Source organism: Pseudorca crassidens, chromosome 12, assembly GCF_039906515.1.
Source record: "Pseudorca crassidens isolate mPseCra1 chromosome 12, mPseCra1.hap1, whole genome shotgun sequence".
In the NCBI taxonomy this organism is placed as follows: domain Eukaryota; kingdom Metazoa; phylum Chordata; class Mammalia; order Artiodactyla; family Delphinidae; genus Pseudorca; species Pseudorca crassidens.
Genome location: NC_090307.1, coordinates 65,566,243 through 65,593,936, shown reverse-complemented (window position 1 = coordinate 65,593,936; position 27,694 = coordinate 65,566,243). Strand labels below are relative to the sequence as shown.

Below are 27,694 nucleotides of genomic sequence, written 5' to 3'. Positions count from 1 at the left end.
CTGAGCCTGTGCTCTAGAGCCCGTGAGCCACAACTACTGAGCCCATGTGCCACAACTACTGAAGCCCGCATGCCTAGAGCCCGTGCTCCGCAACAAGAAGCCACCATAACGAGAAGCCCGCGCACCGCAACGAAGAGTATCTCCCGCTCATCACAACGAGAGAAAGCCCACACGCAGCAACGAAGACACAACGCAGCCAAAAATAAATAAATGTATAAATAAATTTATTTTAAAAAAAGACTTGTGTTTGTCTCTGGCAGAGATTGGAAATTGTTTTAAAATTAAATTCCTTACTTGAGGTTTTTTTAATACATGAAGTTGTGCTACAACCATCTGAGGGCCGGCTTGCCAGGCCCAGTTTTGTCCTCTTAATCTAGCACCGTGGTTGCAAAGAGCTCTTTCTGTTCCTTTTCGCCCAATCTCTCAACAGAGGGCTAGGCAAGGCTGGAACAGCCTTACTCATCCTTGCACTGACCGAGGACACTTTTGTCGGCCTCTACGTCCTGTAGCGAGTGAGCGCCACAGCTCAGTTCAACAGAGTTGGGCAAAAGTCAATCATGTCCCTCTTCCTTCCCGGAGTTTTTTACCTCAGGCTTCTTTGCTTACTTGCTAGCCCACTGATTCACTTTGTATGTTTCACCCTACATTTTATGTTTTTCTGGTGACAGGTTTGTGGATGCCTCAGTCGGCTGCATGGACAAACCTAGGCTATTTTCGCCTGCACAGAAAACCACGCCTGTATGAGGCTGTCAGTCACAGGAAGGACAAGAATACAAAGGTCCCTGCGTGTCCAGGAAGTACCATGCCCAGGGAGATGACACAGAGTCAGGACCACCTTTCAGTGCTTTTTGTGCTAATATTTATAAAGTAGGTTGGCCAACAGCAGGACAGAATATCCTGGTCGCCTCAGGCCCCTTAATGCCGGCATCCTGTAATCAATCAGGGTTTACGATTCCATTAAAATATAATTTCACATTCTGTAATTTACTGAACAGCATCTCCAAGTTTAAACACACACACAGCCCTAACACAATACCACAGGCCTTGGAAGCCTTTCTGGACTACAAAATACACCTTTCAGTTAAATCTTGACAGCAGGATTTTGAACGCACCATAATCTGTTTAATCAAGACTTTAAAGTGAAGACAAATACTGGTGAGGCGGTGCGGAAGCACGCTGCCAACCCACCCCCCGCCCCGGGTTGCCATGTGGCTGCTTCTGCCCTGCCCGCCACTCCCCACTATGTCTCCAAGGGGTCCTTCCTGCCACAGGGTCCAATGTTTGTTCACCGTGATTTCCAGAATCTAACACGCGTGGGACATACCAGCCCTGACATGTGCTCGCTCCCTGTTGGGGACTCGTGGGCAAAGAGAAGTCGGGAGGGCGGTTTCCCAGGAGGAGCAGGACTCAGGCTGCAGGACACAGGTATGTTCAAGTGAGGGGCGGCGGCAGTGGGAGGGGTTGGACTGAAGGCTCAGGAGGGCATGGGAAGACTGGCCCCGCCTGTAGAGGCTGGTGGGGGCAAGACAGGTTGTAAGGGAAGGTCTGGTGAGTTTGGAATCTGCTGTCGTGGCCAAGTTTCTGGGGCTTGTCGGAGGTAGGCGAGAAAGAGCAGCCGGCTCTGAGGAGGTCTGACCGCTGACCTTCAGCCCCGGCTGTGGACGTGAGTGGCTTCAGCCGTGAGCGGTTCAGCCCTGAGACACGGGGCCTCCCCGAGGCGTCTCTAATGATCCGATAGGACCGCTGGGGGATGGAGGGGGCAGCACGGAGGTAAGCACAGGGGGCACCAGACTGGGAGGGGGACGGTGGCACAGAGGGTGCCCACCGGGGTAGATTCCTTCTTGCCATCCTGCCATCTGTCACTTCCTGAACCCTCACAGCATTTGAAATACACACTGGCTGTTTTGAGGGCAAAAATGAATTTCTACCATCTGAGTGGACACTGGGTGCCCAACCCAAGGTCAGCTCAGGAAACTGCTTCCCTTAAGGGGACCTTCCGTAGTGAGCTTCCACTGCAGACCTGAAGCATCGGCCGCCCCCAAAGCACTGCTCAGAGGACAGTCCCAGGATGGGGTGGGGGTGGGGGGTGGGGCATGGCTGTGAGTACCAGTCTCGGTGACAACACGAGGGCTAGCTTTCTCTAGTTGTGGCGAGCGGAGGCTAGTCTTCATTGCAGTGCATGGGCTTCTCACTGCGGTGGCTTCCTTGTTGTGGAGCACGGGCTGTAGATGTGCGGGCTTCAGTAGCTGTGGCACACAGGCTCAGTAGTTGTAGCTCGCGGGCTCTAGAGAGCAGACTCAGTAGTTGTGGCGCATGGGCTTAGTTGCTCGGCAGCATGTGGGATCTTCCCGGACCAGGGCTTAAACTTGTGTCCCCTGCATTGGCAGGCGGATTCTTAACCACTGCGCCACCAGGGAAGTCCCCATGTCTTTAGACCTCGGTTGGGAGAGGTGACTTGGGGAGCACAGCACCTGCTTCTCCAGCCCCCATCGCAGGGGCTCCACGCTGGAGGGGAGCTGTGTGTGCTCATGGCCGTGGTGGGGACGGTGCGGAGAGGCCAGGGGGGACTCGGAGGAGGTGGGGGAAGAGTTCGTTTCAGCTGCAGGGGGCCTGCAGGTGGGCGGAAAGGGAGGTGAGCCCTCAAACTACACGCCTGAGGTCCACGCTCTGAAAGGCTGAAGTTAACACCGCGTCTGATAGAACAAGACAGTCTCTGTCAGAGGCTCGCGTCACTCACCGACCCACTGAACAGCAAGAGAACAGCAAGACCCAGCGCCAGTACCCCTGGGGACGGCCAGTTCCAGCACGTTGGCTGGGTCCCTCCCCGTCTCTGGGCTCCACTGGGATCTTGGAGACTCTTCCAGCCCCACCGCCCTGCTCTCCTGGAAACGCTGCCAGGGCAGGCAGCAGACAGGATCTCATAACCACAAGACAGTTTATCATGGCAAAGGCCTGAGTTGTTCAAGGCTGTGCTGGGGACGTGAGACTCTTCAAGAATCGGAGAAAGGACAGTGACGAGAGGCCACCCCTGCTCTCATCAGAAAAGCTTCAAGTTCTTTTCATTGAGTGGAGAGGTGCCGCAGCTAAAAAAGTCTCGGAACTAAAAAAGTCTCGGAAACTCACAAGCAGAGGTGGATCGGAGACACAAAACAAGGGTCAGGGAGGCCAAGCGGAGGAAACGGGTGTGAACTTGGGGGACAGTGGGTCCGGCTGGGCAGAGAGAAGGGGGAACCCCAGAGATTCAGGCAAACAGAGGGAGACCAGGCAGGAAGTGGGGCTGACGCAGCGAGAGCAGGGGCTCCTGCTGGTCAACATGGGGGGCCTGGAGTCCCAGCCTACGGGCACCTTAGGTAAATGGGAGCTTAGGAAAGTTCTCCTCGATGGGTGGGTGGGGCTGAGGACCTAACAAAGGGCTGTTCCTGCCCAGGTGACGAGGGCCTAGTGCACCGCAGGCGTGAGCTTTGCTATAGCTGGGCGGTGGCAACAAGAACAGAATGGGGGCGTGGACGGAGGCCTATTAATGTACGAGGCTTCTGATGAAATAAAATTCATATTTTAAGGCAAGACACGCAACACTTAAATAAAATTTTTTCTCTGCTCATTTGAGCCGCCTCCTTTCCCTCCACTGAACATTGTGCATCTGCATTAAGCATGAACCAGACTCCCCAGTGGCAGAAATACCTGCTCAACCACAAAGATCAATTTTTCTCCTTCTGGTGCCAGCCATGTAACTCCTTAGGAGGTAACATTCCTTTCTCAGTTCTGTAAGGGGTCATGATGATCCAACCCTGGCCTTGTAGGTGCAGACGTCTTTGGTGGACTTTATGTACAAGGCCACTATATCATTTCCCTTGAAGACAGCGATTGGTACAGAATAGACTGGTCAGACGACCTGGGGAGATACTGGGCTGGAGTTCTCAGCTTAAATACTTACTGATGACCTTATTAATGTCACTAGCTATATTTCTGCCTATTTTACAAGATTATTGTTTCTTTTTTTAAATAAATTTATTTTATTTATTTATTTTTGGCTGCGTTGGCTCTTCGTTGCTGCACACGGGCTTTCTCCAGTTGTGGCAAACGGGGGCTACTCTTCCTTGCGGTGCGTGGATTTCTCACTGCAGTGGCTTCTCTTGCTGCAGAGCACGGGCTCTAGGCATGCGGGCTTCAGTAGTTGTGGCACGTGGGCTCAGTAGTTGTGGCTCATAGGCTCTAGAGCGCAGGCTCAGTAGTTGTGGCACACGGGCTTAGCTGCTCTGCGGCATGCGGGATCTTCCCGGACCAGGGCTCGAACCTGTGTCCCTTGCATTGTCAGGCGGATTCTTTTTTTTTTCTTTAATATTTGAATTTTATTTTATTTTTTTATACAGCAGGTTCTTATTAGTTATCTATTTTATACATATTAGTGTATATATGTCCATCCCAATCTCCCAATTCATCACACCATCACCACCCACCCTGCCACTTCCCCCCTTGGTATCCATACGTTTGTTCTCTACATCTATGTCTCTATTTCTGCCCTGCAAACCGGTTCATCTGTACCATTTTTCTAGATCCACATATATGCGTTAATATATATTAACGCATATATATATATAACGTTATATATATAACGTTAATATATATGCGTTAATATAATGCGTTTTTTTCTGTCAGGCGGATTCTTAACCACTGTGCCACCAGGGAAGCCCAAGATTATTGTTTCTTTCATGACCAAATGTGTGACTGAGCCTCTGATAAAAATAATGATGACTAGAAGACCTGAAACAACTGACCTATTATATAGTTCTGTAAGATCAGGAATTTTAATAGTGTAGCTCTAGATGTGGGAAGAAGCAACAACAGGGCAATAACGGACTAGTAGGACAGGCGGCCCAAAGGCCTTGGGCTACTGTTAGTTAACAGGGTCTAGTCTGGTAACAGCACATTGAAGGGCCTATCAAGGATATCCTCACCTGACCTGGGAATGAGCATTCCTAACACCATGGGACAAATCCGTCATGAAATGCCTCCCAAACCTTGGTTGAAATTAAGGCTGAAAGGAAAGGGACTGTAACAGAGAGAATGTTGCCCACCACCCAGTTCTACAAGAATCAAGTCATTAACCACTGCAGTCGCTGACCTACCTGAAAGGAATTCAGGGTGAAGATCGGGATGAGGCACTTTGTGCTCTGGGAAAACTGGCAGAACTGGCCCTCAGAGACTTAGATATTTTCAGGAGAAAATTTTTTATGAATTTTTATTGCCTCTTCCCATACTTAGAAAAGCACTAAAACTATTAACTAAGGTAATGTGTTCCTCAAGAATAGCAATAACCTGGGCTTCCCTGGTGGCGCAGTGGTTGAGAGTCCGCCTGCCGATGCAGGGGACACGGGTTCGTGTCCCGGTTCGGGAGGATCCCACATGCTGCGGAGCGGCTGGGCCCGTGAGCCACGGCCGCTGGACCTGCGTATCCGGAGCCTGTGCTCCGCAATGGGAGAGGCCACAACAGTGAGAGGCCCGCATACAGCAAAAAAAAAAAAAAAAAAAAAAAAAGAATAGCAATAACCTTCTACCAAGCTGGGTGCTTGGTTGCACATATCCCTTCACCAAAATCACATATATACTGGCCTCCCCTCTTTCCTCTTTTTTAATTTTTATTTTATTTATTTATTTTTATTAAAAAATTTTTTATATTGGAGTATAGTTGATTTACAATGTTGTGTTAGTTTCAGGTGTACAACAAAGTGATTCGGCTATACATATATATATATATTTTTTTTTTTTTGTCAGATTCTTTTCCCATTTAGGTTATTACAGAATATTGAGTTCCCTGTGCTATATAGTAGGTCCTTGTTGGTTATCCATTTTATGTATAGTAGCGTGTATATGTTAATCCCAAACTCCTAAATTATCCCTCCCCCCTTTCCCCTTTGGTAACCATAAATTTGTTTTCTAAGTCTGTGAGTCTGTTTCTGTTTTGTCCTTCCACATCCTCCCTTTCCTCTTTGGAACAGTCCTCAGACCTTTCTGAAAGACTGTCTCTGGATTATAATCCTCAGGTTGGCTTGACTAAAAGTTTCCATTTCTATCTTAGATTGACTATTGATTTTTTTTAACAACAGTTCCAATCATTCCATATCCCCACAAATACTTATTTTCCATTTTTAAAAAATTACCACAATCCTAAGAAGTAGTTCATTGTGACTTTGATTTGCAATTTGCTAGTGACTAGTGATGTTGACCATCTTTTCATGTGCTTATTGGCTATTTGTATATCTTCTTTAGATAAATGTCGATTCAAGTCTTTTCGCTCATTTTTAATTTTTATTTTAAAATTTTATTCTATTTTTTTACATCTTTATCGGAGTATAATTGCTTTACAATGGTGTGTTAGTTTCTTCTGTATAACAAAGTGAATCAGCTATACATATACATATATCCCCTTATCTCCTCCCTCTTGCGTCTCCCTCCCACACTCCCTATCCCAACCCTCTAGGTGGACACAAAGCGCCGAGCTGATCTCCCTGTGCTATGAGGCTGTTTCCCACTAGCTATCTATTTTACATTTGGTAGTGTATATATGTCAGTGCTACTCTCTTACTTCATCCCAGCTTACCTTTCCTCCTCCCCATGTCCTCAAGTCCATACTCTATATCTGTGTCTTTATTCCTGTCCTGTCCCTAGGTTCATCAGAACCATTTTTTTTCTTTAGATTCCATATATGTGTTAGCATATGGTATTTGTTTTTCTCTTTCTGACTTAGTCTCTAGGTCCATCCACCTCCAAATAACTCAATTTCTTTCCTTTTTACGGCTGAGTAATATTCCATTGTATATATATATATGACGCATCTTCTTTATCAATCCGTCGATGGACACTTAGGTTGCTTCCATGTCCTGGCTATTGTAAATACAGCTGCAATGAACACTGTGGTACATGACTCTTTTTGAATTATGATTTTCTCAGGGTATATGCCCTGTAGTGGGATTGCTGGGTCATATGGTAGTTCTATTTTTAGTTTTTAAGGAACCTCCATACTGTTCTCCATAGTGGCTGTATCAATTTACGTTCCCACCAACAGTGCAAGAGGGTTCCCTTTCTCCACACCCTCTCCAGCATTTATTGTCTGTAGATTTTTTGATGATGACCATTCTGACCGATGTGATGTGATACCTCATTGTAGTTTTTTTTATTTTTTATTTTTGCGGTCCGCGGGCCTCTCCCTGTTGTGGCCTCTCCCGTTGTGGAACACAGGCTCCGGACGTGCAGGCTCAGCGGCCATGGCTCACGGGCCCAGTCGCTCCACGGCATGTGGGATCTTCCCGGACCGGGGCACGAACCCGTGTCCCCTGCATCGGCAGGAGGACTCTCAACCACTGCGCCACCAGGGAAGCCCTGCTGGATTCTTTTTTAAAAAAATTTTATTTATTTATCTGATAAGAGTAAATATATTTACTCTTATATATAAATAAATCTATTTATCTATTTTTTGCTGCGTTGGGTCTCTGTTGCTGTGCGCGTGGGTTTTCTCTAGTTGTGGCGAGCAGGGGCTACTTTGTTGCAGTGCGCGGGCTTCTCATTGCGGTGGCTTCTCTTGTTGCGGAGCATGGGCTCTAGGCACACAGGCTTCAGTAGTTGTGGCACATGGGCTGAGTAGTTGTGGCTCACGGGCTCTAGAGCGCAGGCTCAGTAGTTGTGGTGCACGGGCTTAGTTGCTCCACAGCATGTGGGATCTTCCTGGACCAGGGCTCGAACCTGTGTCCCCTGCATTGGCAGGCAGATTCTTAACCACTGTGCCACCAGGGAAGTCCCTGTGCTGTTGGATTCTGTTTGCTAGTATTTTATTGAGGATTTTTGCATCTTTTGCCCATTTTTTAATTGGGACATTTGCCCATTTTTTAATTGGGACATCTTTTTGTGGCTGAGTTGTAAGCTCTCTCTGTTTTTCTGGACACTAGACTCTTATCAGATGCATGATTTGCAAATACTTTCTCCCATTCTGTAGGTTGCCTTTTCAACGTATACATATATCCCCATATCTCCTGCCTCATGTCTCCCTCCCACCCTTCTTGGTGGTCACAAAGCACCGAGCTGATCTCCCTGTGCTATGCAGCTGCTTCCCACTAGGCAGTCTTTTTTTCAAAGCACCCTGAATATCTCATCCCACCATGCTTTCTGATGAGAAATCAGTTGTTCATCTTATTGAGACCATGTACAATTGAGACCATTGTACAAAGGACAATATCCTTTGATGCACAAAAGTTTAGTTCTGATAAAGTCCAATTTATCTATTTTTTCTCTTGTTGATCATGCCTTTGGTGTTGCACCTAAGAATCCATGGGCAAACACAAAGTCATGCATATTTCCCATTTTCTTCTGAAGATTTTTATAGTTTTAGCTCTTAAATTTAGGTCTTTGATCCTTTGAGTTAATTTTGTATATGGTGTGAGGTAGGGGTTCCACTCCATTATTTTGCACGTGGATGTCCATTTGTTACAGAGAACAAATGGATGGTCTGAAGTTTACCCCTCATAATAAACCATTCATAATAAGTAAAGTGCCTTCCTGAGTTCTATGAACCATTGTAGCAAATTACTGACCCTGAAGAGGGACTGTGGGAGCCCCTGATTGACAGCCTGTAGGTACAGGTGGCCTGGAGCTTGAGACTGGGGTCTGAAGGGTGGGGAGTCTGGCAGGAGTATGCACCAACCCTGGGTGTTAGCGTCAGAACACAGTTGGATTCTTGGACACCCAGTTGCTGTCCACAAAGAACTGGAGAATTGTCTGATGTAGAAAAACCAACACCTTTGGTGTCAGAAGTGGCGTGAGGATAAAAGAGGTTTAGCTTGGATTTTTTTAATCGTTGGTTTTAATTCTGTCAGCAAAGCATAAACAAGTGACACTGTGATTTATAGTCTTTTACTTTAAAACATTTTATCAAACATGATGATATCCCTGTAAATAGGCATAATTCCCAAAGGTATTAACAACTTTATTGAGATATAACTCACACACCATGGAACTCATTTGTTTAAAGCACGCCATTCAAGTTTTTAGTTTTTCACAGGATTGTGCAGCCATGGTCATAATATAATTTTCAACACTTTCATCACTTAAGAGGAACCTCATTGGCTGTCAATCTCCAACCGACCTTCACACTCCACCCCAAGTCTAAGCAACTACTCACCTATTTTCTGTCTCTATAGATAACTATTCTGAACATCTCATCTAAGTGGAATCGTACATCTTTCCCTTAGCTTAATATGTCCAAGGTTAATCATGGTATAGCATACATCAGTACTTCATTTCCTTTTACCATCAAATTAATATTCCATTGTATGGACATACATTTTATTTATGTATTTAGCAGCTGATGGACATTTGTACTGTTTCCACTTTTTGGCTAGAATGAACAGTGCAGCTATGAACATTCATGTATAAGTTTTTAGTAGTAATTTTTATTTTAATGTCTATTTTATCTGATATTAATATGGCCAATCCAGCTCTCTTCGGAGTACAGTTTGCATGGTATATCTTTCCCATCCTTTTACTTTCAATATATTGTGTCCTTGAATTTATTTATTTATTTATTGCTCGTTTGTTTGTTTCTGTTTTGTTTTTTGGCCGCACCGTGGGGCTTTCGGGAACTTCTTCAACCTGGGATTGAACCTGGGCCACAGCAGTGAAAGCGTGGAATCCTAACCACTAGGCCACCAGGGAACTCCCTATTGTGTCTTTGAATTTAAAGTTTGTCTCCTGTAGACAGCATACAGTTGGATCATGTTGTTTTAAAAAATACTTGCCAATTTCTGCCTTTTTATCAGAGTGTTTGATCCATTTAATACAACTATCAATAAGGTAAGATTTACTTCTGCCATTTTGTTATTTGTTTTCTTCATGTCTTACATCTTTTTTGTTTCTTTATTCTTTCATTACTGCCTTCTTTTGTGTTAAATAGGCATTTTCCAATGTGTCATTTCAATTACCTTGTTATTTCTTCTACTATTTTTAGTTATCTCCTTAGTGGTTGCCTTAGTATTACAATTAACCTCATAATTTGATTTGGATTCATACCAATATCATTTCAACAGCACACAAAACCTTTGCTCCTGTATAGCTCTGTGCCTCCTCCCTCCTTTGTACTAGTACTGTCATACAAATTACATCTTTATGTACTTTATATACGTATCAACACAGATTTATAATTATTGTTCAATGTAGTTGTCTTTTAACACAGACAGGAGGAAAAAGAGTTATAAACAAAAATTACATTTATGGTCTTGTACATTTACCTATCTAGATACTTATATATCAGGACTCTCTATTTCTTCATGTGGGTCAAGCTCTTACTTGTGTCTTTTCATTTCCACCTGAAGGATTCTCTTTAGTATTTCCTACAAAGCAGATCTGTTAGAGACAAATTCTCTCAGTTTTTGTTTACCTGGGAATGCCTTAATTTCCCCTTCAATATTTAAAGGATAGATTTGCTGGATACAGAATTTCTGCTTGACAGTCTTTTTTTTTTTTAACATCTTTATTGGCGTATAATTGCTTTACAATGTTATGTTAGTTTCTGCTGTATAACAAAGTGAATCAGCTATACGTATACATATATCCCCATATCTCCTGCCTCATGTCTCCCTCCCACCCTTCTTGGTGGTCACAAAGCACCGAGCTGATCTCCCTGTGCTATGCAGCTGCTTCCCACTAGGCAGTCTTTTTTTCAAAGCACTCTGAATATCTCATCCCACCATGCTTTCTGATGAGAAATCAGTTGTTCATCTTATTGAGACCATTGTACAAGACTGGTTTGCTTCTCTTTGCTGCTTTCATGATTCTCTGCCTTTTGATGGTTTAACTGTGATATGTCTGGGTGTGGATTTCTTTGAGCCTCCTGGTTATGTACATGAGTGGGTTTTTTAAAAATCAAATTTGGCACGTTTTGGCCATTATTTCTTTAAATATTCTTTCTTCCGTCTGGGACTCCCATTACGTCTGTTGGCCCACTTGATGGTCCACAGATCTATGAGACTTTGGCGTTTTCTTTTTTTTTTTTTTTAATACTTCCTAGTTCTTTATTGCTAATGATCTATGTGGTGAGACGTTGGTCTCATACTTTAGTTTTTTAGATATGGTTTCTATTAGTTATTTAAACATATTTAAAATAGCTGATTTAGTCTTTTTTTGTTTGTTTGGCCACGCCATGTGGCATGCGGGATCTTAGTTCCCCAACCAGGGATTGAATCCATGCCCCCTGCATTGGGAGCGTGCAGTCTTAACCACTGGACCGTCAGGGAAGTCCCCTGATTTAAAGTCTTTTAAAAAGTAACTCTAATGTCTGGGCTTCCTCAGAACAGTTTCTACTGACTGCTTTTTTTCCCCTGAATATGCTTTGCTTCCTTGCATATTTTGTAATTTTTTTTCCTGAAAAACTAGACATTTTAAATGCTATGATGTGACAACTCTGGAAATCAGACACTCCCTGCCTTACCTGAGCTTATTGCTGCTGTTTGCTGGTTTAGCAAATTTCTTGAACTAATTTTGTAAAGTTTGTGTTATTTGTCATATGTGGTCAGTTAAGTCTCTACTCAATTAGCTTAGTGGCCAGTTAATGAGCTGAAAGAGATTACTTAAATGCCTTGAATCTCAGCCTTTACTGAGAGGCTCTGCGTGAGCTGAAACATGTCTTCAGTGCCCTGGAAGGCAGTTTCCAATTTTGCCTTGGCCTCCAGTCTACACTTCTTCCTTGTGCATAGCCTCGAGGTCAGCCAGAGGTGAGAGCTCAGGGCCTTGTCAGTTCTCTCTTGGACGTGTGCACAGCCCTGTGCATGCACAAGGCCTTCTAGATTCCCCAAAATATGCTGAAGCTTTTGAAAGCCCCCCTATGAACATCTCATTCCACAACCGCTTTTTAATTTTTTTGCACCCTCTGCCCATCATAAGGGCCAGCAACATCCAAATCCTTTCAGAGGGAAGCCAAGGGTAGATAGTAATTCAAGGTAATAGATGATGCACCATAGAAAATGTCCTGGTATAAAATTATTCCTTTCACGTAAGCCTTGGCAATCAGACCCAAACAATCCCTGACATGTCATTTCATGGGTAGGAGCAATGGGAATGTCCATTATCCCAGATATGATGTGAGGTTTCCCACAAATACGCTGCCACTCCAGCTTCACCCTCAGCCCCGACAACCAGAAATAACTGAGGCTATAGGACCTCTCACTGGAAGGTTCTGTGACTCTAAGTAAATCCCTTAAATTACATCAAAGAACCCCCAGGTCACCCAGGAAGAAAAACTTGTCCGTACATCACAGATGAAGGGTTAGACCCCAGGTACCCCAACTCTTCTGAGGCAAACGCCAGGCCACCATCTCACTCTCCTCTCCCCGACAGCAGACGCCCAGCCCAGCACCAAGTCCTAGCCACTTCACCTCTAAAATCTGAAGTCTCGCCTCTCCTGTTCATCTGCAACACCACCACCTTCAGCTAAAGCACACAGAGACTCCCAAGGTAGAGAGAAGTATTCCTTCCATCTCTGTTCACTCCTCACCTCTCTCCTTCAGTCTCTGCCCCACATCATGCTGCGTGGCTTTATTCTGATATCTGCCCGTCAACTAGCCTCTCGGCCTCCAGTCTCACAGTGGCCCATCTCAACATCACCCACTGCAAGAGGGAGGATGAATCACGGGACTCTCACTTTAGAAACTGCAGCAGAATCCCCACTGCCTGCAGGGCAGAGCACCCCCATCTCTCCTGCTTTGCCCGCTAGCTGCTTCTTATACTCCCTACAGGTACAGTCATAGTGGAGGACCACAACCTCCCAGAAGGAGCAACACTCTTCCAGTTCCATGCCTTTTCACACATTTTCCTCTCAAAGTGAACTTTTACAGCTGGCCAAATGCAGCTTTAAGGCCCCCTCTACTGTGGGCCCTCCCTGACTTAGGGTATCATCTGACACCCCCGCAGCACTCTCTTCAAATGTCTGACAGTTGGCTAAGTACTAAAATCCTGCAGCCCCACCTTCTCTACTGGGCTATGGAAGACCGATCAATGGCCCAGATTGGCTAATAACAATCTAAGACCAAACACCCTACGGTTGTCTAATATCTGAGGACTGGATTAGGAATGAAAAAAGAAACCGTGGCAGACAGTTGCTGTTTTCATTATAAAAGGACATGGGTTAGCAACATTCCACTAAAACTCTTAAAATAGAGACCCCCAAACTTCATCCTATAAACTTATAGGTTCTAAGTAGTTCTACTAAAAATCCTCAACAATTCACTTCTTAAAACTGTGCCAGAAATAATTTATAGATTTAATATTAGTAACCTGATGGGATACAATAGCTGATGAGGCAAAGTTGCATTTAAATACTTATATGATCCGGGACTTCCCTGGTGGCGCAGTGGATAAGACTCCATGCTCCCAATGCAGGGGGCCCGGGTTCCATCCCTGGTCAGAGAACTAGATCCCATGTGCATGCCGCAACTAAGAGTTTGCATTCCACAACTAAGGAGTCCATGAGCTGCAACTAAGGAGCCCTGGAGCCATAACTAAGGAGCCCGCCTGCTACAACTAAGACCCAGTGTAACCAAATAAATAAATATTAAATAAATAAATAAATACCTATATGATCCAAAGTTTGGATTTCTTTGTAACCTCTACTTCTTTCAGTCTGGGACCTACTTCTCCTGCCTTACACCTACACCAACTTAAATATTCGGCCTTGATGGTCTGTTAGGCCAGGCCCTGAAGGCAGCCAAAGCTCACCCGAGCCGAGATGCCAAGAGGAGCAGTCCCTCTGGGTATTCACCCATACGGCAGTGGATGGCCCAGTGCCCCATGAGACCGGCGTGTCCATCCAACATCTTGGTGGGCTCGGAGTCACCTCATGCTCCGGGGTAGACTGTGGTCTCTGTCACCAGGGCAATGGTGCTCGCAAAGACCCATTTCCATAAATCCCCCTTTCCACCATTGTCTGAGACTTCGCTTTACTCTTTGTCTCAATATTAAGGATCTGAAGCGTCTTCCCAGCTAGTATTTAATGTGAGGGAGATTAGAGAAAGATAAATTAAAAATTAGAAAGACAGGTTCTACACTCTTAATTCTGTATCTTTCTATTACTTTAAGATGTACTACTTACAGCGAATCTGATTAAGAGGAAAAAGAAAATGTCTCGAGTAGTAATTAACCACGTTAACTTCTAAATATTGACAAGAGCCTCCTAGGCATTACCTCCTTCTCAGAAGAGTGTAAAAGTGTGTCAGTATTTATACTCACGTTAGAAAATATGTTGAAGGACTTCCCTGGTGGCACAGTGGTTAAGAATCTGCCTGCCAATCCAGGGGACACAGGTTCGATCCCTGGTCCAGGAAGATCCCACATGCCACGGTGCAACTAAGCCGGTGCACCACAACTACTGAGCCTGTGCTCTAGAGCCTGCGAGCCACAACTATTGAGCCCATGTGCCACAACTACTGAAGCCCGTGCACCTAGAACCTATGCTCCACAATGAGAGAAGCCACTGCAATGAGAAGCCTGCGCGCTGCAACTAGAGAAAGCCCGCGCACAGCAACGAAGATGCAACACAGGCTAACATAAATAAATAAATAAATTGATTAATTTAAAAAAATCACTTCTGTGGTGTGATGCCCAGGGTGTGGCAGTCATTTAAAAAAAGAAAAAAAAGAATAAAGCAATTTTATGGCCTTTAAATTCCACCTGCATAAAGTAGTCAGACACAGAAACAAAGGCTGGGCTGCAAGTGCAACTCCAGGATAGGGCTGCCTTCTGGGGTCAAACAGCCCAGGCTCAGGGGAAACATCCTCCAGCTGGAAACCTGGTCAAGCTGTCCTCAGACTGGCTAAAAATAACTTGTTTTACATGCAGTACAAACTATCTAGCATCACAACAAAAACAAAACAAGGACCAAACCCCTTTGGGAATCAACCTCAGGACTGAGGTCCTGGCGGTGAAGGGGTCCCGCCACAAGGGGGCGCCATCCACTGCCCTGCGCACCCACCTGAGCCCGGCCACCTGCTTGGCTGGCAGCAGCCTGCACCCCACGTGCCTCTAAAAATGAAGGGAAAGAGGTAACATTTGTGAAGAGAAGCACACACGAATGCTCAGAGGACAGTGTTTCCTAATAACAGCAGGAATATCACACTTGGGCCGTGATACAAAGTCACAAACTAGGGGCACGAGGACCCCAGTCACACATTCATGTTTTGTGTTTACAACTCTTTAAAAATATAAAAACCACCCTTAGCTTGGGGTCTAAGTCTGCTGATCCCGCAGGCAGAGTATTAATATTCCATGAAAACAGCAGCAGTGAGGGATTCTACCCGACTTCAGGCTCTTTGGGTCAAGGGTGAAAATGCATCTCTGAAAATATCCACCAAGAATCCATCAGTGGACGGTCTGAAGGGCCCAGGGTGAGCGAGTCTGCTCGGACGGCTCCAGAAGGAACTCTCAACCAGGTGGGAGCGGGCTGCAAAGCAGAGCTTTTAAACAAGAGCCCGATGGACTTCCCTGGCCGTCTAGTGGTTAGGGCTCCGTGCTTCCACAGCAGGGGACGTGGGTTCGATCCCTAGTCGGGGAACTAAGATCCTGCATGCAGCGTGGCGTTGCCGAAAACAAGGAAGAACCCTGTTCCCCCACGAGCCCTCAGCCAACATGGGCGCCCGTGATCGTTCAGGCTCAGACCCCCACCCCCACAAGTTCACACCAGCCCCCATGGAACAGCCCGGGCTTGTGAAACAGTAACAGTGTAATTCAGTTACCTGTGTAATGCTACCTTGTATTTAAAAAAATACTTTTTTAAAGACAACTTTGCTCACTTTGGTGTGGCCTCCATTTGCCAGCAACATGTACTACAGGGTCCAGGATCCTCCTGTGGCCACAGGGTTGCAGTAAGAACAGGAGAAAAGCCTTAAAATGACATCATATTGGTCCTACCGCCTCACGCTTCCTTGTGCAAAAGAAAACAGCAAAAAAAAAAAAAAGAAAAAGAAAAAGAAAACAGCGCCGCACGTGGTTCCAGCTGCAGCAGCTCATGTGAACACGGAGAGAAGAGGAGCAGCCGGGCAGCTGGAGGCGGGCCACGCTGCCCTCCCAGAATGGGAGCTACTCACAGAGCCCCCGGGGACCGAGATGCAGTGAGATGGGAAGCCCACTTCAGGGCGTGATCCAAGCACAGATGACAACCAAGTCACTGTGCCTCCCCTGAAACACAAAGAGCCCCCGCTTGGCTAAAATGAGTGGCTGCTGTCTCTTCACCCATCCCAGCTTCACACTCTCCAGTCTGCCCCCACCGCACCCCACCACCGCCATAGGGAGGGTTCCTGAGATGCCCAATCAGAGAATCACTCCCCTCTCTGACAGCGTCCAAGCTACAGCAAACTCTGGCTTCCTTAGACTGTCCCCCAGACTACCCAACGGAAGCCCAGATCCCATCAATGCTTCTTCTTAACACCCTCCTACCCAGGCCCACCCTCCATGGTGCTCCTGGTGGTCTCTGGCTGGAGGGACGGACAACATGCAGATGCCGTGTTCTCTCTGCCCCCATGCCCACACCCCAGGAGAGCCACATGTTAAAGGGCCCAGGAGACCAACAGGCTGGGCATCGCGAGACCCGTGGAGCACACCAAGCAGCAAACAGCACACTAGACAGGGTCTCTCGACAATACTGTAAAAACAGAAAACGCAGAGGAGCCAAAAGTATCATTAAGAGTTCAGGAAGTTTAATAACTTCAATTAAACTTAAAACAGTTTACAATGCTTACACTACATGTTCAAAAAAATAGTGACAAGAAATAGAGCTGATAACAGACAAAAGATCATTTCAAATAAAAGTTATTCAGCTATTTCTTTTTGAACAGAAAGGTCTTCACTTCCAGATGTCCCTCTACCTATTGAAATGACCAAGTAGACCCTCTTTCTGTAAAAAAATAGAAGCAACGCAAAGCTAATATTTGGCCTTCACAAATTTTAGGTCCAGAAAGTGCTTTCACTTTTCAAAGTAAGGATAAAAGTTTCACGTAAAACACTAGCAAGCCCAGTATATACATAATCCTTTCAGTTCCTGAATCCTGGCAGTAGGGAAAGATTCTATGTCCTCAGAGTAACTAGATTTCAAGCACCTGAGACCCCAAGTCCAGGGAAATGAAATTCTACTAATGCCTGACGGCCCCGTCATTGGCACATTTCCCAAGTGAAGCAGGATCTGGATGCACACTCCAAGCTGCCTGGACAACCTCCCTCCCCCCCATCACCCAACCTTCCCCTCTGAGGTCAAGAGTGCCTGCAGGGCGAGGCATGGCGCTCCCTCCCTCGCATGCATCTGGACGTAGGGGTGAGGGCACCCAAGCTCAGGGCCTCTTACTGAACAGGACGCGCAAGACACAGCTTCTGCTAAAACTTCTTGAGTTTAATGCTATTGATGACACTTTGCTGTGAGTGTGTGACGCTTGTTCAATATAAAAGGTAACAAAGCAGTGAGGTAAATGACTTTCTGAACATCTGTCAGGAGTACCTTCCAGAGGCTGGATGCACGGTGGCTCTGTCTGCAGACTGGCCGTGCAGCAGGTGCCGTGGGTCACTCATGCCAGCGTTCACCACCTGTGCCGGCTCGTCCTGGGCACATGGAATCCTGCCAGGTCCCATGGTCAGTATGCTGAAGCCAGCGTCAGCTGGATTAAGTCCCAGGTTTTGGAGCTAAACAGAAAAGAAGCATTTGATTAAAGTAAGTTTTTCCTCTCTGAAACAGATCAGATCTAGACCAGATAAGGGATCACAGCAAGTGACTACTGGAGGCCAATGAGAACATGCGTCTCTATGCCTTTAACAGGTACAGCCAGCACAGCAGCGACAGGCTTCCAGGAGCCCGCAACCCTGAGGGGCTGAACACACGGGAACGCACAGGAGTAAGGATGACAGCAGTAGGGAGGAGCCCGGTCATGACCATGGCGAGCCGGAGGGAAGGAGGCCTTGGGGACGGGCCCAGAAACTGGCTTCCCCAAAGGAAGCAATAACAAAGACCCTCCCAAGAGCTTTTGCTTAAAGCATTCCCCTGCATGTCACAATGTCTAAATCTACTTCCTTGGGGCTTCCCTGGTGGTGCAGTGGTTAAGAATCCGCCTGCCAATGCAGGTGACATGGTTCAAGTCCAGGTCTGGGATGATCCCACATGCGTCAGAGCAACTAAGCCTGTGCGCCACAACTACTGAGCCTGCGCTCTAGAGCCCGCGAGCCACAACTACTGAAGCCCAGGCGCCTAGAGCCTGTGTTCTGCAACAAGAGAAGCCACCACAATGAGAAGCCCGTGCACCGCAAGGAAGAGTATCCCCCGCTCAAGGCAACTAGAGAAAGCCCGCACGCAGCAACAAAGACCCAACGCAGCCAAAAATAATAAAATAAATAAATTAAAAAATACATATATTAAAAAAATTAGTGATTTGAGTCCAGTTCCTCACGTAAGAGCTTATACACACATTCGTGGCAGTGGGAAAAGTCCAGTACCTCACAAACATAAGATGGTGTCTTAACATCTGGGAACCATGGACGCAAAAATTAGCCAGAGACCATTAGAACCAGAACAAATGAAGACGGTGGTTCTAGCCGGGTGGGATCCTGCAGTCTCTGGAGACAGGCAGGGACAACTTTAACTCCAACGACTCGAGAACCCTGAGGGCTGGGGCCCGGGATGCTAAACACAGCACAACCCCACACAGAGTACCAGATACCCCTGAGTTTTACTCCACGTGCAAAAAGAGTCCCGAGATGCGGTTTTCCATTAGTCAGTAGAAATAACCAAGGACTCTGATTCCCAGAATAATCAGTCTGGTAGGTAACCAAGCTACACATTTAAACAGCCCGTATCAGAGTTAATAAAAGTAGACAAGGGACCTCCCCAGCAGTCCAGTGGTTGGGACTCTGCCTTCCAATGCAGGGGGCACAGGTTCGATCTCTGGTCGGGGAACTTAAATCCCACATGCTGTGTGGTGCAGCCAAAAATTAAAAAAAAAAAAAGGCACTCTCACAATCCTTTCGGTTCTCTAGACCTGCGATGAAACGAACCCAAATTCGAATCTGACGCTGAGGAAAACATAAAAGCAACTGCGCATCTGACTGTCCTGTGGCTGCTCTACTGAAGGGACCGCAGTCTGGCCGGCAGGGCCGCAGCTGTGCTCACACAAGTGGCTGGTGACAACACTAGCTTCTCGTGTCAAAGAGCCAGACGCCCCACAGGGTCAACACCTGGGCTGTCACCTCTGGGCCTGTTCCTTCTGCGTCTGTCTCCTCCCCAGGCTCACTCACTGCCGATCCCAGGGCCCAGAACACGGATGTTATATAATTAATTGGTAGAGAGGTTACTTGTTCTAGGCAGTCAAGAAAATATGCAGTTTAAGAAAATATATTTCAAACTTATTAGCAAGCCTTTTCCTATGTTAGAGGAAGCTCTGTAAATGAGGGCCTATGAAAAAACGGTGATACTAAGGTCTTTTCTGGAACTTACCTAAATTTTAGGACTAGGTTAGTTCAGGATAGTTTAAAAGTTACATTTTTAGTGCATTACAGACTTCTCTCAAATTACACCACAGTAAGTTTTCTCTATTTTAAAACCAATGCATAAGACCCTATATTTATCCCTGTTAAATGTCATCTACTTGGATCCCAGGCTGTCAAGATCTGCTTGGATTCTAATTTTGCCCCTGAACTTCGCCATCCCAGCTCCGTGGCGCCATTCCTCAGCCAGCCCAGGGGGATGGTCACCTCCCCTGCACAGAGGGTGCAGCGGGCCTCCAGCAAGAGAGGTGGCAGAAGAAAATGAACAGGCTAAAAGCAGAGAAGGAGGTGAAGCAGCAAGGGAAAGAAAAATCAGGACGAGCAGGGAGGCGAGGACACACTTCCAGGACGGGGTGACAGGGAGCCAACAACTACCATCCCAGGGGATGTTAGTAAGCAATTCTGTCAAATACATGCTGGGATCTGTATGTGATTTTTCCCCCCCCTTGGCCACACCGTGCGGCATGTGGGATCTTAGTTCCCCGACCAGGGATCGAATCTACGCTCCTGGAATTGGAAGTGCAGAGTCTTGACCACTGGACCGCCAGGGAAGTCCCAGTACAATATGTGATTTCAAAAGAAATCTTCAAACCGTGTTAAGTTACAAAAGCAAAGGCCAGGAGAATATTTTTACTGTAATTCTTTTAATCATTTTTTTGAAAATATAATGCTTTCCTTAACCGTTTCTGATGGGGAGAGAGACCCCCCTGGTTGCACAGTTTCCATTCATACTTTTTATTTGGGACAATTCTTCCATGCACACATATTACTTTAAAGTCTGTTCCAAATACTTCTGCCCCAGCTACAGGACGCTGAGGAGCCTGGGGAAGCTTGGCTAAGATCACGTGGGACATGACACCTCCACCGACCCAACAAAACTCAAAGAGCACTGGGAAGCATGTGCGGTTTGGGGATCTTGAACATTTAAAATTGTTTTTCCAAAGATGCCCGACTCTAATCCATCTGATACTCGGTCACTCACCTGCCACACACTCACTTTGTAAACAAGAAAGTCAGACGCAAATGATCAGCCCAGCGTCTACCTCCAGTATAAGGACAATCAGTCCGCCAACAGGTAAAATTTAACAGCTTACACAAGACCTTACAAAAAGCTTCATATAAACGTAGAACAACAATTCTAGCACACAGTAAACCCACTGTTGTGCGTCTTAGAATCTGAAAAGTGGCAGAAATAGAGACACAGATGGAGAGAACAAACGTATGGACACCAAGGGGGGAAAGTGCGGGGTGGGGTGGGGTGGTGGGATGAATTGGGAGACTGGGATTGACATATATACACTGGTATGTATAAAATAACTAATAAGAACCTGCTGTATAATAAATAAATAAAGAAAAGAAAAAGAAAAAGAATCTGAAAAGCGAGGCAGCAACATAAACCAAGCGTGTTCTGGGCAGACATGTCCTCCCCAGAGCCCTGCCAGCACACTTGGATGCTCAACGTCTTCAGTTCAAGCTCAGACCCCATGTGAAAAAGGCTTCAAACATCAACCTCTCTAACTATGAATAATGACTAACCTCTAGAAGACTGGTTCTCAGCTTCCTCTGGAGGCAACGCCACAGCGCAGAGACTCGGATTTCCACCCGAGGTGGCCCCGCCGGGTGCTGTGAAGTCCCAGCCGCGCCCAGAGGCGCTAATCAAGACCAGAGACTGTCGGGCTCCTGAAACTTACACGGGTTCCCTTGGTCAAGTCCGCGTCTGTTAAGAGCATCATCTCTGAGCTCCAATATCAGACCCTGAGGGACCAGTCTGTATGCCTCTGTGGGGGATCTGTGCCACGTTTCAAAACTCACACACCAGCAGCTGCTTCCTGACTCAGCCGGGAGAGAATTCTTGGAGCTCTGAACAGAAATTTTCTGCCACTGAACGGTCCAGCCAGTCTTCTTGTGAATCAAGGCATACCCAGTTCTTAGCCCTTCAGTTTTTTTGCCGTTCTCGGATATCACAAACAGCAACCGCCTTCAAACTCAGGTATCTGATTTTGTTTTAAGTTCAGATAGTACTTACGAGAAATGTTTCTGCAGCACCAGTCCGCCCCTCCAAACTAGGGTGACAGGATAAATAAAGCAAAATAACTCGCCACTGTCTGAAACCCAAGTGGAGGGAACACCTTATTAGGATGCAAGAGACGTAACACGTGTGGCCTCTGCCCACTGCGCTCTGGAGAAGCTGACCATAGAGTAACGGTTCCTGCACATGTATTTGTTTCCCCACCGACCGTTATAAAAGTATTGTTTTTCCTCTGGGGAAAATCATGTGGAACAAACTAAATTTAAAAACAGAAAAAAAATATTGTTACAATTATATCACCTGTAAAGTATCTAGAATTATTTTTCTATAGGTGACACAGAAACCAAGATCTAGAGGAAACACAGTTTAAACGAATAGAACTGATATTTTATAGTCACAAGTCTACATCCTCCACTTCCTAATATTGTACAACTGGAGAACCGATGTCCACTCTCTTAAAGGATTTTTGGTCTGGGGAACGATCAGGTGGGGTGAAGGGCCCCAGGCGAGCAAGCTGGGGGCCCGGAAAAGCCCACGAACCGCGTCACCAGACAGTCCTCGTGATACCTGATCGGTCACCGACTATCCAAACATCTTATTAGGAAATCGCTTTCACTCCTTCACGGATCTGAGGGCCTGCTTGGCCCCGGGCAGTGGGTTCCTGTGCTCGCAGGCCCGAGGGAGAGCAGCGACCACACTACGGGATGGGGCGTCCTCAGGGAAGCCCCCAGAGCACGGGCGCGGAGAGGGGGCCCCTCACCCTGAAGGTCAGGGCCGGCCTGGGGCGGGGGCGTCGTCTGAGCAGAAACCAGAGGCTAAGCAGCTGGTGGCTGGGAAAGAGGGGGCGAGGGGGGAGCGTGTTTTGCAAAGAGGCAGCAGCACATGCCGAGGCTCACGGGCCAGCGTGGGGGCTGCAGAGAAGGTGCTGGAGGACATGTGGGGGGGCGGCGAGAGGGTCTTCCCGGGGCCCCGCATCCTCACCCCGGGGCGACGGGGCCGCTCACCAAGGGACTTGAAGCGGACGGCTGTCCTCTGGGAAAACGCCTCTGCCCGGGTGCTGGGCAGGGACCCGGGGCAAGGCCGGAGAACGAAACCCAGGGACAGAGTCGGCGCCGCCCCCACCCAGGGAGGAGCGCGAAGCCCGGGAAGGACACTCGGGCCCGAGGGCCGAGCAGCCCCCGCTGTCCGCGCACCGGGAGGCGACATGTGGTCGGACCTTCGTCCTCCGCCCGCGTCCAAGTCTGAGCCCCGGGGGTTTTCTAGCCCGCGAACGCCGGGCGGCCCGCACGCGCGGCACCCGCGCCCCCACCGCACCGGGCTGGGGTCTGGGGTCGGCGGTGCCCTCTGGGACCCTCAGGCGGCTGGGACGCGGCCGAAGGACCGAGCGCGACCCATCCCCGCGCAGCTCCCGGATCTCACCTGGAAGGTCCTGAGAGAAGCGCACAAACCGGCGGACAGGGAGGGGCGGAGCCCCCACCGGAGACGCGCATGCGTACTAATTGGGGCGCGCATGCGCACTGATTGGAGCACGCCGCGACGACTCTTACCGCGCTCCCTCCGCCCGCGCTCCCTCCGCCGGCCGCCCGGGGTGGGGGCGGGGGGTCTGCGAAAAATAATCCCGGGTGTGGCTGCTGGTCCTCTCAGTCCCCCGAGCAGGAACGAGTCTGCGCTGCCCCGCCGGTGCCCAGGGAAGGTGAAGGGGTCCCGGGTTGACCCCCGGCAGGTGTGCGCGGGAAGGTGAAGGGGTCTCGGGCCGACTCCTGGCCGTGCCCAGGTCAGGTGCGCGCGGACAGACTAGGCACGGGCTGCACTCAGCAAGTTCCCCGAGTGACGGGGTTCCATGCGGGAGAAGCCCAGTTCCGGCGCCCTTCCCTTGAGCCCTCCATGTGCAGAGAAAGGGCAGAGGGGGAAGGTCTGGACAGTTGAGTTCAGGGGCATTTTTAAAATTCAAGCACAGATGGGCCAAAAACACCAAGAAAGGAGTCTCGGAATTACGTGTGATGTGTTTACATGCAAGGCGCTCCTAAACATCTTTCCTGGCTTTGCATGTAAACATTTCTGGACACTGTTGGGTCAGAACATCGGTGCGGAGAGCTGAGAGGTCGCAAAGCAGCAGGTGGGCCACCGAAGGCGCGACGGTCACCTGGGTGGCCGGTGGCTGCACATCTGTAGTGGCAGGTCCGGCACGGAAAGCACACCTGGTTCGCCCAGCGGTCATTGTTTCCCGAGGCACCTTTTGAAGGTGTTTTGCACACAGGTGGCTCGGCTGCATACAAGATGTTCGTCAGGAAAGGGGAGGCCTGAGCTGTCTGCGTTCCCACGCTCGGGGTAACCGATCTCCTCTGCGCTCCGCCTTGCTCCCCGGTAATTTTAAGAAATGAATAGGACACCGTGAATAACACAGTGATGGTGCAATTATTTGCACAACAGCTTCACAATCTAGCAGCCAAAAATATGTTAAAGAAGAAAACAGACTATTCACTTTCAAATTAAATCTCTTTCCAGTGTTAGCCGAGACTTCTGCAGACTGCAGGTTCCACGTCTGCAGCCTCATCAGCTAACAATATGGACTCTGACTGTGGGTAGTACTACATTTCCCAAATCTCTCTATTTTGGCAGTAATGCCTATGATCCCAAGCACCCTTCACCCCGAACACTATATAAAGTCTTTAGTATTTGTAGTATTTCATTCCCTAAATCCCCACCCTTCCCCCCACCCCACCCCTCCTCCCACCCCCAGGGCTTTTGGAGATCAAAACTAAAAATGTACAACCTAGAAGAAAGGAATTTTAGGAAAATTGTAGTTAAGCAAAATGACAGGATTGTTAATAAGTCAGGACCTCGCCCAGTGTCTTTCCGTGTAAAGGAACTAAACGTCTGATTTGAAAAGGATTCTAATAACCTCACTGCTGGTAACTTGCCAAGTAATCCTGAAAAAAATCTTTAAATCCTTTGTGATGATTTCCCATCTTCACAATAGAAATGATGAGCTCCCACAACTCAATAAGATCAACAACCAAATAGAAAAATGGTCAAAAACATGAAAAAATAATGCATAGAAAAGAAATACCACTGATTCTTAAACATGAAAAATAAGAACCTAACTTCACTCATAAGCAAAAGGCAAATTGTAGCTATCCTACAGTTATTCTTGCAGACCTCCATCCTACAAATAAAACTCTAAGGAAAATAAGCTCATGTTAAAAAATAATAATAAAATTTAAAAAAAACACTCAAGGAAACAAGTCACCACAAGAAAGAACAAGGAAAACCAAGAGACAGATACTGTCACAGAGGGTGAGAAAATGAACTCATCACAGACTTTAAATTACTATATTTAATGTATTTAAAGAGCTAAATGGCAAACTTAAAAATACACGTGGGAAAGAAACTGTAAAGAATGACCAAGCAGATTTGAAAAAGAACCAAATAGACATTCTAGAAATGCAAAATGTAACAGTATAGTAAAGCCTTGGCGTAACATTCTAAGTGGGTCCAAAATATCTAATCATGTTGTTGTCAGTGAATAAAATGAGACTAGAGGAGGGAAGGTTGGGAATTCTGTCCGTCAGAATCCAGCCCGGTGACAGAAACCACACCAGCTGCTTGAACAGAGGGAACACAATGTAAACAAGAGGTAAGGGAGAGCTGGAAGGGTAGGACCAGAACCCAGGTGGTGGTGGAGGGGCAGGTGTAGGAAGGGCTATGCCCCCAGAGCTCGGGGTGAATGGGAAGAACCTGGAAACATTGCATCTTTGAAGAAGGGTCTGCAGAGCTGGAACTCAGCCCCTGGGGGGAGGAGGTGGACGGCTGGGGCCAGAGTTTCCAATCCTAGAGGAGGGGTCCCCAGAGGCTGGGATACAGACCTCGGAGGAGGAGGTGCGTTGAGGCTGGTTCTGCAAGTCTTGGAGAAACTGCAGCCTGGCTTCAGCCTCTTGGGCGGGAAGACTGCTCTGCCTGGTGAAGAGGTGGGGCTGGGGCGATGCCTCTGGGATCAGAGCCCGCAGGCGCCTTCCAGCGCCCCTAGGCGGAGGCCGACTGTACATCTGCCAGCGGGTTTCAGAGCCTCAGCCCCAGCACCACATGGCCGTTTATGGAAGGGGGAAGGAAGGGAGAGCTGAAAAACAGAAGACGATAACGGGCACAGAAAACGTGTCATATCCAAATCCAAGTTCTCGCGGGCTTTCCAATACGTGAAATTAAACCGTCCCTGGAGAACTTCCGTTTCCGGAAAGCAGCAGAGAACCAACAAGGCGGTGACTGACAACTGGGCCAACATCCAGGAAACAGAGGAAGTGAGCAAGGTTATCCGGGTATCAGGGATGCTTCTCCTGAGGGGCGTTAGCCAGTTCCAGAGCAGGGCCAAGAGGGAAGCAGCACCTTTAACACCCTCGCAGCCCTGGGAGGACAAGGTTTGGAGTCTGGGAACCACCACGGAGGTACCCTCATGTGGTATTTTGGACCCCAGGTTGTTTGGGACTCCGTTCAAATAATGTCAGTCCTTGCCAGCGGCAAATATAGGTTCTCTCGGGAGAGAGAGTACCTCATGATAGAGTTCAAATTATTTCTACAGTTGTTCATGTGCAGTGATCAGCATTCAGTCAGGAATAAGCAGATGTCCAAGGAGAGAAGATAAATGACTGTAAACGAAGAGTAACAAACAGACCTGCAGCGGGTCCAGATAACAGACTTTTTACAAAGACTTAAAGGGCTATGCTTTATATGGTAAGAGGATGAAAGACAAGATTGAGAACCTTATCACTGACCTGCAAACTATGAAAGAAGAACCAACTGGACGTTCTAGAACTGAAAAATGTAACTGAAACTGAAAATTCAATGGATAGTGTTGTTGGTAGGTTACACACAGCTGAAAAGAGAAAAGTAATGAAGGTGGAGTTAGGTCAGAAGAATATACCCAAACTGAAGCACAGAGAGAAGAGGGTAGAAGATACATAATACAGTAAGACAGCCTGACCTTCATGGAATTGGGGTCCTAGAAGTGGAGAGAATAGGCAGAAGCAGTGTCTGAAGAGATAAAGGCTTGAAGTCTTCTTAAAATTGATGGAATACGTCAAGCTTCAGGTTCCAGAAGCCTTACAGATTTCATTCATAATTCATAAAAAACAAACCACACTTAGGCATATCATAGTAAAACTGCTGAAAACTTAAAAAAAAAATCTTAAAAGCAGCCATACTGAAAAAAAAAAATCACTTTCTAAGAAGCAATAATTAAACTGAGAACTGACTTCTCAAACTATAGAAGCCAGAACACAGAAGAATCATATCTTCAAAGTGGGAAAGTAAAATAACTGCTAACCTAGATTTTATATCCAGCAAAAAATTCCTTTAGGAATGAAAGGGAAATTATGACATTTGCAGACAAATGAGATCTGAGAAAATCCATTACTGGTAGACTTTAACCAAAGGAAATACTAATGGATTTTCTTTAGACAAAAATAAAATGATTTCTAATTGGAAGATCAGAGATGTAGGAAGAATAAAATTCAACAAGAAGAGTGTGTTGGTAAATCTAAATGAAAGTCGACTGTGTAACACAAAAATAACAATGCCTTCAAGGATTAAAAACATATCAGGGCTTCCCTGGTGGCGCAGTGGTTAAGAGTCCGCCTGCTGATGCAGGGGACATGGGTTCATGCCCCGGTCCGGGAAGATCCCACATGCTGCGGAGTGGCTGGGCCTGTGAGCCATGGCTGCTGAGCCTGCGCGTCCGGAGCCTCTGCTCCGCAATGGGAGAGGCCACGACAGTGAGAGGCCTGCGTACCGCAAAAAAAAAAAAAAAAAAAAAATCAGAATTAAAATATATGAAAACTATAGTGTGTAAGTCGGGGTGGAATAAATTGATTTAAGGTATTCTAATATCAAAACCCAAGCATCGTCTGAGAAAAGGGTGCACAAAGGCTAGATTTGTAGTACATTGAATTATCGATCCTACATCTTAATCCCCTGCAGCGGTTTGTTCATCCACCCTCTTGCTGTGGCTTTGTGATGAGCTAAGGGGACCCCTTCACCCCTTGGGTCCCGGCATGGCCCTGGGACTCGCTTTGGTGGACTGAGTGTTAGCATCATGATACCAGCAAAGGTTTCAAATGCCCT

The 27,694-nt window shown here is 47.1% G+C and overlaps 1 protein-coding gene across 1 annotated transcript in view; it reads right to left on the bottom strand.

Annotated features, from left to right (window-relative positions):
* Positions 1 to 23,154, bottom strand: part of SLC25A1 (solute carrier family 25 member 1) — a 34,371-nt gene extending 11,217 nt beyond the window's left edge. The window contains exons 1-2 of the mRNA XM_067699921.1: positions 23,000 to 23,154; positions 17,519 to 17,700 (exon numbers count right to left, since the gene is read on the bottom strand). The gene's annotated coding sequence lies outside the window, so the exon portion shown is untranslated. The remainder of the gene's footprint in view (positions 1 to 17,518; positions 17,701 to 22,999) is intronic.
* Positions 23,155 to 27,694: the final 4,540 nt, after the last annotated feature.